Genomic DNA, 11,641 nt, shown 5'->3' with positions numbered 1-11,641 from the left:
ACACCCCTCCCTATCTCTGTAACCTCCTCCAGTCCCCACAACCCCTCCCTATTTCTGTAACCTCCTCCAGCCCCTGTACCCCTCCCCATCTCTGTACCCTCCAGCCCCTACAACCCTCCCTATCTCTGTGACCACCACCAGCCCCTACACCCCTCCCTATCTCTGTAACCTCCTCAAACCCCTACAACCCTCCCAATCTCTGTAACCTCCTCGAGCCCCTATAACCCCTCCCTATCTCTGTAACCTCCGCCAGCCCCTACAACCCTCCCTATCTCTGTAACCTCCTCCAGCCCCCTACACCCCTCCCTATCTCTGTAACCTCCTCCAGCCCCTACACCCCCTCCCTATCTCTGTAACCTCCTCCAGCCCCTACACCCCTCCCTATCTCTGTAACCTCCTCCAGTCACTACAACCCTCCCTATCTCTGTAACCTCCTCCAGTCACTACAACCCTCCCTATCTCTGTAACCTCCTCCAGCCCCTACACCCCCTCCCTATCTCTGTAACCTCCTCCAGCCCCTACACCCCTCCCTATCTCTGTCACCTCCTCCAGTCACTTCTCTTCTATTTGGAGATTCTGTTTTTGGTTACCTGCCTTGATACGTGTCAGATTCCTGCTGCTTTCCTCTCCTGTGCAAAGCGTTTGGAGGGTATATCACTTTACAATGCCTGCTTTGAAATAAAGTTGCTGTGGTTGTTGATAGAGCTCTCAGAGATCACACACCGACTGTCTTTTATTGTCTTTCAGTTTATCCTCTCATCTTTAACTCAGTGGACGAGGCCAAGGTAAGGGACAGGAGTATTTACATGAAGCCAGGCCACATGATTGGCATTCACGGCCAATATCTGTCTGCCAGAGTAGCAGCTGAGCTGGGTATTCACGCTGCTGGTGCAGCTCCTGAGTTACACCTGCTTCCAGCAACCAAACCCGCAAATCACAGAGACAGGACACAAGGGTGGGGCACCCTAGGGTGGAGCACCCAAGGGTGTTAGGTGTACCTGAGGAGATTTGCGCACAGCACTAGAGGCAAAAGATGATCTAACCATCGCCCCTTGGCATTCAATGGCATTGCCATTGCCGAATCCCCCACCACCAACATCCTGGGGGTTACCATTGACCAGAAACTGGGCTAGACCAGCCATATAAACACTGGGGCCAAATGAGCAGGTCAGAGGCTGGGAATCCTGCGGAGAGTAACTCAGCTCCTGACCCCCCCAAAGCCTGTCCACCATCTACAAGGCACAAGTCAGGCGTGTGATGGAAAACTCTCCACTTGCCTGGATGAGTGCAGCTCCAACAACACAAGAAGCCCGACACCATCCAGGACAAAGCAACCCCACTGGATTGGCGTCCCTTCCACAAACATTCCCTCCCTCCACCCCCCGATGGACAGTGTCAGCCGTGTGCACCATCCACAAGATTCACTGCAGGAACTGACCGAGGTTCCTCAGGCAGCACCTTCCAAACCCACGGCCACCACCATCTAGAAGGACAAGAGCAGCAGATACCTGGGATCACCCCCCCCCCCCCCCACCTGGAGGTTCCCCTCCAAGTCACTCCCCATCCTGACTGGGAAATATATCGGCCGTTCCTTCAGTGTCGCCGGGTCCAAATCCTGGAGCTCCCTCCCTAACAGCACGGTGGGTGTACCTACACCTCAGGGACTGCAGCAGCTTCAAGACGGCAGCTCAGCACCACCTTGCCAAGGGGCAATTAGGGATGGACAATAAATGGCCTAGTCAGTGAGCCCCACATTCCTGAAAGATAGAAAAACAATAAACGATTGTGGAAATTCAGGAACACTGCAGCGCCTGGACTGAGGGAATGCCGCCCAGTCCCGCTCCACTTCCATCATTTCTCCATCCCATCATCCCACCCAGAAATGGGAATCTCCGGAACCCGTTCTGTCTCTGTGTAGAGGAGGACAGGGGAACAAGCCTCCAGCTGCTGATGGTGACACAGACAGTGCCCCCCTCCTCTGCCAGATGCTGATCCCAAATCTGAGAGTCAATCTCACAAACGATGTTACGTTCTGGACTTTCGTTTTCTTACAGGAGAAAAGAAACTGAAGATATTGGGTATTGACAGCTCGGAGCGTGCCGGTAGGTTTAAATTGGAATTCCACCTCTTGCTCGGTTACATTCCCGGTTCCGATCAGTCACAGATTTACACCGACACTCAACACTCCAAAGCGGAACAGGAAGATACCACATTTTGATGATTCAATATGGCTCACCTTCCACACCAATCGATGATGTGGATAACCACATCAATCTTCAATGATTCACAAAGATACACTGCAGAACAAATAGAGCACCACCCGTCTGGACCAATTCATACTAGACACAGACTCACTGTGAACCAGTCTCTACAGACACAGACTCACTGTGAACCAGGCTCTATACTAGACACAGACTCACTGTGAACCAGTCTCTATACTAGACACAGACTCACTGTGAACCAGTCTCTATACTAGACACAGACTCACTGTGAACCAGTCTCTATACTGGGCACAGACTCACTGTGAACCAGTCTCTATACTAGACACAGACTCACTGTGAACCAGTCTCTATACTGGACACAGACTCACTGTGAACCAGTCTCTATAGACACAGACTCACTGTGAACCAGTCTCTATACTAGACACAGACTCACTGTGAACCAGTCTCTATACTAGACACAGACTCACTGTGAACCAGTCTCTACAGACACAGACTCACTGTGAACCAGGCTCTATACTAGACACAGACTCACTGTGAACCAGTCTCTATACTAGACACAGACTCACTGTGAACCAGTCTCTACTAGACACAGACTCACTGTGAACCAGTCTCTATACTAGACACAGACTCACTGTGAACCAGTCTCTATACTAGACACAGACTCACTGTGAACCAGTCTCTATACTAGACACAGACTCACTGTGAACCAGTCTCTATACTAGACACAGACTCACTGTGAACCAGTCTCTATACTAGACACAGACTCACTGTGAACCAGTCTCTATACTAGACACAGACTCACTGTGAACCAGTCTCTATACTAGACACAGACTCACTGTGAACCAGTCTCTATACTAGACACAGACTCACTGTGAACCAGTCTCTATACTAGACACAGACTCACTGTGAACCAGTCTCTATACTAGACACAGACTCACTGTGAACCAGTCTCTATACTAGACACAGACTCACTGTGAACCAGTCTCTATACTAGACACAGACTCACTGTGAACCAGTCTCTATACTAGACACAGACTCACTGTGAACCAGTCTCTATACTAGACACAGACTCACTGTGAACCAGTCTCTATACTGACACAGACTCACTGTGAACCAGGCTCTATACTAGACACAGACTCACTGTGAACCAGTCTCTATACTAGACACAGACTCACTGTGAACCAGTCTCTATAGACACAGACTCACTGTGAACCAGTCTCTATACTAGACACAGACTCACTGTGAACCAGTCTCTATACTAGACACAGACTCACTGTGAACCAGTCTCTATACTAGACACAGACTCACTGTGAACCAGTCTCTATACTAGACACAGACTCACTGTGAACCAGTCTCTATACTAGACACAGACTCACTGTGAACCAGTCTCTATACTAGACACAGACTCACTGTGAACCAGTCTCTATACTAGACACAGACTCACTGTGAACCAGTCTCTATACTAGACACAGACTCACTGTGAACCAGTCTCTATACTAGACACAGACTCACTGTGAACCAGTCTCTATACTAGACACAGACTCACTGTGAACCAGTCTCTATACTAGACACAGACTCACTGTGAACCAGTCTCTATACTAGACACAGACTCACTGTGAACCAGGCTCTATACTAGACACAGACTCACTGTGAACCAGTCTCTATACTAGACACAGACTCACTGTGAACCAGTCTCTACAGACACAGACTCACTGTGAACCAGTCTCTATACTAGACACAGACTCACTGTGAACCAGTCTCTATACTAGACACAGACTCACTGTGAACCAGTCTCTATACTAGACACAGACTCACTGTGAACCAGTCTCTATACTAGACACAGACTCACTGTGAACCAGTCTCTATACTAGACACAGACTCACTGTGAACCAGTCTCTATACTAGACACAGACTCACTGTGAACCAGTCTCTATACTAGACACAGACTCACTGTGAACCAGTCTCTATACTAGACACAGACTCACTGTGAACCAGTCTCTATACTAGACACAGACTCACTGTGAACCAGTCTCTATACTAGACACAGACTCACTGTGAACCAGTCTCTATACTAGACACAGACTCACTGTGAACCAGTCTCTATACTAGACACAGACTCACTGTGAACCAGTCTCTATACTAGACACAGACTCACTGTGAACCAGTCTCTATACTAGACACAGACTCACTGTGAACCAGTCTCTATACTAGACACAGACTCACTGTGAACCAGTCTCTATACTAGACACAGACTCACTGTGAACCAGTCTCTATACTAGACACAGACTCACTGTGAACCAGTCTCTATACTAGACACAGACTCACTGTGAACCAGTCTCTATACTAGACACAGACTCACTGTGAACCAGTCTCTATACTAGGACACAGACTCACTGTGAACCAGTCTCTATACTAGACACAGACTCACTGTGAACCAGTCTCTATACTAGGACACAGACTCACTGTGAACCAGTCTCTATACTAGACACAGACTCACTGTGAACCAGTCTCTATACTAGACACAGACTCACTGTGAACAGTCTCTATACTAGACACAGACTCACTGTGAACCAGTCTCTATACTAGACACAGACTCACTGTGAACCAGTCTCTATACTAGACACAGACTCACTGTGAACCAGTCTCTATACTAGACACAGACTCACTGTGAACCAGTCTCTATACTAGACACAGACTCACTGTGAACCAGTCTCTATACTAGACACAGACTCACTGTGAACCAGTCTCTATACTAGACACAGACTCACTGTGAACCAGTCTCTATACTAGACACAGACTCACTGTGAACCAGTCTCTATACTAGACACAGACTCACTGTGAACCAGTCTCTATACTAGACACAGACTCACTGTGACCAGTCTCTATACTGGACACAGACTCACTGTGAACCAGTCTCTATACTAGACACAGACTCACTGTGAACCAGTCTCTATACTAGACACAGACTCACTGTGAACCAGTCTCTACTAGACACAGACTCACTGTGAACCAGTCTCTATACTAGACACAGACTCACTGTGAACCAGTCTCTATACTAGACACAGACTCACTGTGAACCAGTCTCTATACTAGACACAGACTCACTGTGAACCAGTCTCTATACTAGACACAGACTCACTGTGAACCAGTCTCTATACTAGACACAGACTCACTGTGAACCAGTCTCTATACTAGACACAGACTCACTGTGAACCAGTCTCTATACTAGACACAGACTCACTGTGAACCAGTCTCTATACTAGACACAGACTCACTGTGAACCAGTCTCTATACTAGACACAGACTCACTGTGAACCAGTCTCTATAGACACAGACTCACTGTGAACCAGTCTCTATACTAGACACAGACTCACTGTGAACCAGTCTCTATACTAGACACAGACTCACTGTGAACCAGTCTCTATACTAGACACAGACTCACTGTGAACCAGTCTCTATACTAGACACAGACTCACTGTGAACCAGTCTCTATACTAGACACAGACTCACTGTGAACCAGTCTCTATACTAGACACAGACTCACTGTGAACCAGTCTCTATACTAGACACAGACTCACTGTGAACCAGTCTCTATACTAGACACAGACTCACTGTGAACCAGTCTCTATACTAGACACAGACTCACTGTGAACCAGTCTCTATACTAGACACAGACTCACTGTGAACCAGTCTCTATACTAGACACAGACTCACTGTGAACCAGTCTCTATACTAGACACAGACTCACTGTGAACCAGTCTCTATACTAGACACAGACTCACTGTGAACCAGTCTCTATACTAGACACAGACTCACTGTGAACCAGTCTCTATACTAGACACAGACTCACTGTGAACCAGTCTCTATACTAGACACAGACTCACTGTGAACCAGTCTCTATACTAGACACAGACTCACTGTGAACCAGTCTCTATACTAGACACAGACTCACTGTGAACCAGTCTCTATACTAGACACAGACTCACTGTGAACCAGTCTCTATACTAGACACAGACTCACTGTGAACCAGTCTCTATACTAGACACAGACTCACTGTGAACCAGTCTCTATACTAGACACAGACTCACTGTGAACCAGTCTCTATACTAGACACAGACTCACTGTGAACCAGTCTCTATACTAGACACAGACTCACTGTGAACCAGTCTCTATACTAGACACAGACTCACTGTGAACCAGTCTCTATACTAGACACAGACTCACTGTGAACCAGTCTCTATACTAGACACAGACTCACTGTGAACCAGTCTCTATACTAGACACAGACTCACTGTGAACCAGTCTCTATACTAGACACAGACTCACTGTGAACCAGTCTCTATACTAGACACAGACTCACTGTGAACCAGTCTCTATACTAGACACAGACTCACTGTGAACCAGTCTCTATACTAGACACAGACTCACTGTGAACCAGTCTCTATACTAGACACAGACTCACTGTGAACCAGTCTCTATACTGGACACAGACTCACTGTGAACCAGTCTCTATACTAGACACAGACTCACTGTGAACCAGTCTCTATACTAGACACAGACTCACTGTGAACCAGTCTCTATACTAGACACAGACTCACTGTGAACCTGTCTCTATACTGGACACAGACTCACTGTGAACCTGTCTCTATACTGGACACAGGCTCACTGTGAACCAGTCTCTATAGACACAGACTCACTGTGAACCAGTCTCTATAGACACAGACTCACTGTGAACCAGTCTCTATACTGGACACAGACTCACTGTGAACCTGTCTCTATACTAGACACAGACTCACTGTGAACCAGTCTCTATACTAGACACAGACTCACTGTGAACCAGTCTCTATACTAGACACAGACTCACTGTGAACCAGTCTCTATACTAGACACAGACTCACTGTGAACCAGTCTCTATACTAGACACAGACTCACTGTGAACCAGTCTCTATACTGACACAGACTCACTGTGAACCAGTCTCTATACTAGACACAGACTCACTGTGAACCAGTCTCTATACTGGACACAGACTCACTGTGAACCATGTCTCTATACTAGACACAGACTCACTGTGAACCTGTCTCTATACTAGACACAGACTCACTGTGAACCAGTCTCTATACTAGACACAGACTCACTGTGAACCAGTCTCTATACTAGGACACAGACTCACTGTGAACCAGTCTCTATACTAGACACAGACTCACTGTGAACCAGTCTCTATACTAGACACAGACTCACTGTGAACCAGTCTCTATACTAGACACAGACTCACTGTGAACCAGTCTCTATACTAGACACAGACTCACTGTGAACCAGTCTCTATACTAGACACAGACTCACTGTGAACCAGTCTCTATACTAGACACAGACTCACTGTGAACCAGTCTCTATACTAGACACAGACTCACTGTGAACCAGTCTCTATACTAGACACAGACTCACTGTGAACCAGTCTCTATACTAGACACAGACTCACTGTGAACCAGTCTCTATACTAGACACAGACTCACTGTGAACCAGTCTCTATACTAGACACAGACTCACTGTGAACCAGTCTCTATACTAGACACAGACTCACTGTGAACCAGTCTCTATACTAGACACAGACTCACTGTGAACCAGTCTCTATACTAGACACAGACTCACTGTGAACCAGTCTCTATACTAGACACAGACTCACTGTGAACCAGTCTCTATACTAGACACAGACTCACTGTGAACCAGTCTCTATACTAGACACAGACTCACTGTGAACCAGTCTCTATACTAGACACAGACTCACTGTGAACCAGTCTCTATACTAGACACAGACTCACTGTGAACCAGTCTCTATACTAGACACAGACTCACTGTGAACCAGTCTCTATACTAGACACAGACTCACTGTGAACCAGTCTCTATACTAGACACAGACTCACTGTGACCAGTCTCTATACTAGACACAGACTCACTGTGAACCAGTCTCTATACTAGACACAGACTCACTGTGAACCAGTCTCTATACTGGACACAGACTCACTGTGAACCAGTCTCTATACTAGACACAGACTCACTGTGAACCAGTCTCTATACTAGACACAGACTCACTGTGAACCAGTCTCTATACTAGACACAGACTCACTGTGAACCAGTCTCTATACTAGACACAGACTCACTGTGAACCAGTCTCTATACTAGACACAGACTCACTGTGAACCAGTCTCTATACTGGACACAGACTCACTGTGAACCAGTCTCTATACTGGACACAGACTCACTGTGAACCAGTCTCTATACTGGGCACAGACTCACTGTGAACCAGTCTCTGTACTGGGCACAGACTCACTGTGAACCAGTCTCTATACTAGACACAGACTCACTGTGAACCAGTCTCTATACTGGACACAGACTCACTGTGAACCAGTCTCTATACTAGACACAGACTCACTGTGAACCAGTCTCTATACTAGACACAGACTCACTGTGAACCAGTCTCTATACTAGACACAGACTCACTGTGAACCAGTCTCTATACTAGACACAGACTCACTGTGAACCAGTCTCTATACTAGACACAGACTCACTGTGAACCAGTCTCTATACTAGACACAGACTCACTGTGAACCAGTCTCTATACTAGACACAGACTCACTGTGAACCAGTCTCTATACTGGACACAGACTCACTGTGAACCAGTCTCTATACTGGACACAGACTCACTGTGAACCAGTCTCTATACTGGGCACAGACTCACTGTGAACCAGTCTCTGTACTGGGCACAGACTCACTGTGAACCAGTCTCTATACTAGACACAGACTCACTGTGATTATTTAATTATTTAAAAATTATTTAATTTTTATATCTCTGAGCAAAGGATATTTTGCTCCAAAGTCATTCCACTGACCAATAGGTACATTTTATATTGAAACAGACATTATTCTTCACACTGGATTAAACTACATTAAAATCGCAGAAAATATCTTTTCAATTCACAGTTGAACAATTAAATATAAAGTAACCCTTTTTACTCATAACTTATACCTTCTCTGTGAGCAATTGAGCAATGGCCATTTCAGGTTAAAAATAAACTTGTAAATAGAAGTTAGCAAAGACAGGGGTACTTGCTACTTGAAGGAAGAGAGAGATTTTGAGGAACGCAGCCTGTACATTCCTTCTGTCTGAGTCAAGCAACTGCTTAACCTGACGGCATTTGGCAAAAGCTGCTGTTCAGTTTAAAACACCTAGCCAACTCGAAAACCTATATCACACTCCAAAAAAATACATACAGACCTGGCTCCTTCCATTACGTCACCTTTATCAGATCCCATGGCCTGCTTACCTGAGCCTCAATGTCGTAAATGACCTACTCTAAAGGGAAACTCCAGCAATCATAACGAAGTCCTCTCTTTGTAAAACAAATATCCGGTTGGAATGAACGACGATTCCACTTTTATGAAATCTGAACTGGGCCTTTTTGCAGACGCACCTCCCGCCTCTAGCTGAACCCAGGGGTTTGAGAACATTACTGCAGCAGGTATAATATTGTGCCCCGTCCGTCGATGAGAGCGCCACATGAATTGCAGTGTCCCTTGAGAAGGTGGTGGTGTAGCCTGCCCCATTTCCCCGGTATTAAGATGTATTTGCTTCTCTTGCAGGTTTTGCTGAAGTCCCGAATCCGCCTCTCAGCTCCTCTGGGTCTTGATTGCAGATCATGTTTACCCCTGCGGTGAATGCCCCCACCTTCTCCCCGCTTTATTTTTCCACATGCTTTATGGCGCGGCTCGTTTTGATATTCCAGTTACACAGTTTCTGGATGGATGATGTAAATAATTCTGTTGATGGCTCAAGCTCATTGTGACTCCAATCGCTCGGTTTGTTTTGGCTTATTTATTGAACCTTCAGAATGTGGAGACGGGTAATCCCCCATTTTACAATGTGCACAGTGACATATGATCTGAGCTGGGATGATTTTGCCTTTCAAGCGGAATCAGGGAGAGTTTGTTTTAAGAACATTGTACTAACGGTAATCCTGCCTTTGGGATCGCCGGAGCTCCGACATGATTCAATCTAAATTTCCCTGATTTTTCCCCCTTACCGACCTTGCTAAAGGCACCTGAGATGCTCCCTTTCTGTCCAATTTCAATAGCCTATCGTAATCCCGTCCCCTAATCGGACACCGACACCAAGGACATCTCTTCAGGCTGGTGGCGGTGCGGGGGGGGGGGGGGGGGGGGGGGGGGGGGGGCAGGTTGATGTCAGAGGTGCGGCCTAAATTCCAGCACGTCCGCCCTCTCCCTGTGTTGACGGCCGATGCCGTGTGTCGACATTTGGGGCTTTTAGAAATGCGCGCGGTGGATTTTTCACGGACAAGTGCATCAAGGGGAATCCCGGCAGGCTGGAGACCGAAACAGGTAGCGGATAGGAGGCCTTCAATCAGAAAGGAATGAGTAAGGTGAACTGGGGCGATGGCTGAGGGGGAAGGGCGACGTTAGTCAAAGCTCGATCACGGGGTCCAAGCTTTCTTCATTTGTGAGTGCCAGAGTTTCATTTCTCGGCCTCGTGCTCAAATCTCTCCTCAGAGTCACCTCTCCCGCGCTCCGCACCCAACCCTCTGCTTTCTCCCAATTCTCAGCCCTCCTGGATTTTAATTGTGGCGCCTGGCCGCACCGTGGGTCCTCAGCTCTGGAATTGCTTCCCTAAACCTCTCCGCCTTCCCCCCCCCCCCGCCCCCCCCCTGTTGACCGCACACCGTGTTGACGTCTCTTCCCTGGTCTTGTCTTCGTGCCAGATCAGATCCTTGTCCATGCAGCCGGGGGTACCGGGGTGGGGGGGGGGGGGGGGGGCAGCATTAATTTTGAGCGGAGCCAGGTGGGGAACATTCAAATTGGGAGCAGGTGTCAGGCCATTCGGCCCCTCGAGGCTGCTCCCCCATTCAATAAGATTGTGGCAGATCTGATTGTGACCTCAACCCCACTATTCCTGCCGACCCCCCCCCCCGTAACCTTTCACCCCACCGCCCCTTCAGAATCTATCCAGCTCTGCCTCAGAAGTATTCTGCCTCCACGGACCTTTTGAGGAAGAGAGTGCCAGAGACTCAGCCCCCTCTGAGAAAAAACATTCTCCTCATCTCCATCTTAAATGGGAGCCCCGTTATTTTTAAAGTTACCCCCCCCCCCCCCCCCTCGTTCTAGATTCTCCCACAAGAGGAAACGGCCTCTCCACACCCACCCTGTCAACACCCCCTCAGGATCGTCAATCAAGTCTCCTCTCTCTCCTAAACTCCAGCGGATCCAAACCTACCCTTTCCCGGACTCGCCCATTCCTCGTATTAGTCCCTTAGGCAATAGGTGGAAACGTGGGAATGGGAAGGGAATGGGGGAAGGATAACTGAAGTGGCATCAGAGTGGGTCGGCCGACACGGAGGGGGGGGGGGGGGGG

General features: G+C 47.6%; 1 long non-coding RNA gene across 1 annotated transcript; it reads left to right on the top strand.

The window, feature by feature from the left end:
• Nucleotides 1-724: 724 nt before the first annotated feature.
• On the top strand, nucleotides 725-10,922 carry LOC119976194. The gene is made up of 3 exons (XR_005462883.1): nucleotides 725-785; nucleotides 2,055-2,102; nucleotides 9,859-10,922. It is a non-coding gene; the product is annotated as an uncharacterized LOC119976194 (long non-coding RNA).
• Nucleotides 10,923-11,641: the final 719 nt, after the last annotated feature.

The sequence above is a fragment of the Scyliorhinus canicula genome, chromosome 13 (assembly GCF_902713615.1).
Source record: "Scyliorhinus canicula chromosome 13, sScyCan1.1, whole genome shotgun sequence".
NCBI lineage: Eukaryota > Metazoa > Chordata > Chondrichthyes > Carcharhiniformes > Scyliorhinidae > Scyliorhinus > Scyliorhinus canicula.
Note: the sequence above shows the minus strand (reverse complement) of the source record. Positions and strands in the feature narration are given on the sequence as shown.